Below are 4,349 nucleotides of genomic sequence, written 5' to 3' on the forward strand. Positions count from 1 at the left end.
TTTGAACAAGACAGAAATTTAACATTTAATTTTATTAATAGGGAAAGACTGCGTGCTTTATTACAAATTTGTCGTTGGCACATCAAATATGTATACATTTTTAGATTTTTGGGAAGATTCAAAAATCAAGATGAGTATGGCAGAGCAGTTCTCAATCCAGGTGTAATCGTTGTCGTTGATAATTGTCCGATACACAGATATAATTCAGAAAGAGTTCTTCGTCAGTATTTCGGAATGCAGGGTATGCGGTACGGACTTCTACTTGTATATTAACCTGATTTTAACCAAGTTGAATATTGTTTTCTGAATCTAAAAAGAATATTGTCGCAAGAAACATAAATTATACGCGAGTCTTTTTTTTGGGGGGGGGGGTGTTTTTTAAACGTCCCTCTCGAGAATTTTCACTCATATGGAAACGCCACCACTTGCCGGTGGAGGGCTACATATTTTGACTTATACTCGGCACTAAGGGCCATAGAGCAGTGAAGGATCTTTTTCGTGCCAGCACCTACTGCGACACGGGACCTCGGTTTATACGGTCTCATCCGAAGGACGCGAGTCTTAAAATTTACCATAACGCAAGCTTTGAAGGCAATTTCGTCGAATGATATCAGACAGTTTTACCGACAAACGGGAAATTTCAATGTATGAAAATGCAATTTGGAAGTGTGATTTGTACATTCTGTTACACGTATATTTCGGTATTTTTATTCAAGTGCACAGAAAATAAAAGAAAATGAAAAATTAGAATAATTGTTTATTTTCTTGTTATTATCAAATGTTTTTATTTACTTCAAAATTTTTTCATGTTTTTGAGAACGTTCTTTTACATATAAATTTCACTATGTGATCGATAGAGCCCCACCTTAACACCAATTCCCCGGACTCAGGGGCCAAGATATTCACAATTTTGAAAGAGGCGCTCTTGCTCATCATAACTTAATTCATGGTTTACCTGCTAAATACCTTGGATCAAAGAAGATTTGCAAAGAATTGATGAGATTTTAACTAAATAATCAATACCCCCTCCCCCTCAAGCAGAATCCCTCATCATGGGACCACAAATTTCACAATTTTGTAAGATGCATCCTTGCTCATCATAACCATGCACCTAGTTTATCTGCTTTATATACAGGTGGAGATAAAGAATTTTTAAAGAACTAGTGCATTTTTACTCACCAAATTTTGTCCCCTTTACCTATAGATGCCATATACTAAAATTGACTGAAATTGGTTCAGGGGTTTCAGAGAAGATGCTGAAAATGTTCAAATGTTAACACACGACGAACGACGACGGCCAAAACGAATAGAAATAGGTCACCTGAGTGACTCAGGTGACCTAAAAATCGAATTATTTCCACGACATGATGTTCGAAACAAGAGACCGTCACGGTAGCTCAGTCGGTAGAGCGCTCGCTCCGTGATCGAGAGGTCGCGAGTTCGAACCTCGGCCGCGACTGACCTAAGTCGATAAAAAATGGGTAGCAACTGTTCCTTCGCCTCGGCACTTTGAAGTGAAAGTTGCGGGTCATTCGGATGAGACCTTAAAAACCGAGGCCCCGGCAGGCGTTGGCACAATAAAGATTCCTCACTGCTCAATGGCCCTGAGTGTCGAGTAAAGGTCAAAATTTGAAGCCCTTCATCGGTGTATGGAGACGTCTATATATGAGTGAAAAATTCTCGAATGGGACGTAAAACAACATACAATCAATCAATCAATTCTAAACAAGAGAGTATCACTACTGTAATTTTATTTAGATACAAAATTAAGGACGTTTATTACAAATTCTTGCTTTTACTGTTAAATTAGTATTTTGAGCTCTATCTTATAGATATGTCAGGGCGGAGCGACTGTCATGACATCAAAGCACATTATGACCTCATAACCATAAAAATTTCATAGGTAGTCTTAACTGTACTGAGTTTTAGCCATATAATGCCAATAGATACTAAAGTTGATAAATTTAATTTTGCTTTGGTTGACGTGCACATGTTTTATGTAGTATATTGTTATATACCCATTTTCTGTAGTAACCCAGTCATGCGTGGATAAGGAGCCATCTCTATCCTTCTCATCATCTGTAAACTCCATATTGTGAAATACAATCCTGTCTTTCCGATCTGTTTCTTCTACTTTGATGGAACATTGACCTTTTAACAAAAAAGTCACATCAATATCTATTTTTGTCAAATTTTTTAAAATTTAATTTTGTGTAGAAGTCTTCCTTGTATTGGTACAAATTCTGACTTCTTACTCCATTTGCTACTGCTGGGATTAAGTACCCACAGTCTGTGAACTGTGTTAACCAACATCAAGTTAACAAGAGGCCCAAGGGCCTTAACGGTCACCAGAGTACAACAAGTTAGAGGATCCATAAACTGATAAATGAAGCTTTGTTGCCCAATAGCAAGAAAAATAGTACGATTAAGATCAACAAAATAATTGGTCTAGTATCTTTCTATCTGTCTCCCATTTATCACTATTACCATGCAGACTTTAAACAAAATATCTATATTATTACCTCTCACATTGGCCTCACTTGGCCTTTGAAGAACATTTAAGAAGATAAGTTATTTTTGTTTCATTTTTATTCATCTATTATTTCCAAGTCTACCTGATTATTAAAACTATGAATCAAAGTACTTTTTGTATTATACAATGAATGTTCTTGCATAATTCTCTTATCCTATTAACCTTTCAAATACATTATCTACAGTGATTAATTAGCAAAATTGAATGGCAAAGGGGAATAACTTCACTCAATAGAATACAAATTAATAGAGCCCTGGCCAGGACCAGAACACTTGACTAAATGGTCCAGATGTTCAAAATTCTGGTAAAAATATTCTTGCTTATTAAAACATTTACTCTGCTTCCAATATGCACAGGAGAAGAGGAGATTTTCGAAGAAATAATGCATTTTCACTATTTAACACAGCCCTACCCTAACACCAGAACCCATGACCTTGGGTCTTGAAAATTTACAAATTTGGAAGAGGTACCCTCATCATCATAACTATGCAATCAGTTGAAGATTTTCAAAGAATTCACATTTTCACTATATAATCCCCCCCCCCCCTCTTTCAGAGAAACAACAGAACCCTTGGGACCACAAGTTTTATAAATTTTGTAAAAGCATCCTTGCTCATCATAACTATACACTTGTTTATTTGCTTATTAACCAGGAGTAGAAAAAAATATTTTGGAAGAAATTATGAATTTGCACTATATATAATCAATAGAGTCCCCCCCCCCTTCACCACAACCCCTGACCCAGGTAGGGGCCAGGAAATTCACAATTTTGGAAGAGGCAGCCATGCTCATCATAACAATGTAATTAGTTTATTTCGCACCCAGGAGCAGAGAAGAAGATTTTCAAAGATTTAATGCATTTTCACTATATAAACAATAAAGTCCCGCCCTAACACCAGAAACCCTGACCCAGGGGCCATGAAATTAACAATTTTGAAAGAGGTAGCTATGCTCATCATATCTATGAACTTATTTAATTTAATTAATACCCATGCGCAGAGAAGATTTTCAAAGATATAATGCATTTTCACTATATAATCAAAAGAGCCCCGCCCTAACACCAGAACCCCTGACCCAGGGGCCATGAAATTCACAATTTTGTAAGATCCAGCCATGCTCATTATAACTATTTACTTAGTAATTTCATACCCAGGAGCAGAGAAGAAGATATTCAAAGATGTAATGCATTTTCAATTAAAAAAACCCAATAGAACCCCACCCTAACTCCAGAACCCCTGACCCAGGGGCCATGAAATTGACAATTTTGGAAGAGGCAGCTATGCTCATCATAACTCTGTACGTAGTTTATTTATTTAATACCCATGAGCAGAGAAGAAGATTTTCAAAGAAATAATGCACTTGCTCTATATGATCTATATAGCCCAACCCTAGCACCAGAACCCCTGACCCTGGGGCTATGAATTTCACAATTTTGCTTATTACAATCATGCCAACAGTTTGACTGATTGATGCCCAGGAGTAAAGAAGAAGATTTTTAAAGATTGCATTAATTTTGGTGGTTTTAGCCCAACCCCTCAGGCCCCTGGGGGGAAGGGATCATGAAATCCACAATTTTTGTCCCCTTCATCCATAGATGCTATATCCCAAAATTGATTGAGCAGTTTCAGAGAAGAAGCTGAAAATGTTTAAATGTTAACGCACGACGGGCGACGACGGACAAAAACGGGATAGCAATAGGTCGCCTGAGTGACTCAGGTGACCTAAAAATGTCATTTGTTTCATATTATTTTCCTTCTAGATGTATGCAGAAATTAAGTGCATTTTAAGAAAAAATTACAGCGTTAAAGCAAATTTT

General features: G+C 36.9%; 1 non-coding gene across 1 annotated transcript; it reads left to right on the forward strand.

The window, feature by feature from the left end:
• Nucleotides 1–1,386: 1,386 nt before the first annotated feature.
• On the forward strand, nt 1,387–1,459 carry Trnat-cgu (transfer RNA threonine (anticodon CGU)). Its single transcript has one exon. It is a non-coding gene; the product is annotated as a tRNA-Thr (tRNA).
• The last annotated feature ends 2,890 nt before the right edge of the window (nt 1,460–4,349 follow it).

This window comes from Saccostrea echinata, unplaced genomic scaffold (assembly GCF_033153115.1).
Source record: "Saccostrea echinata isolate AGI-Se365-2 ecotype Australia unplaced genomic scaffold, CSIRO_AGI_Sech_v1 ptg000008l, whole genome shotgun sequence".
Lineage (NCBI taxonomy): Eukaryota > Metazoa > Mollusca > Bivalvia > Ostreida > Ostreidae > Saccostrea > Saccostrea echinata.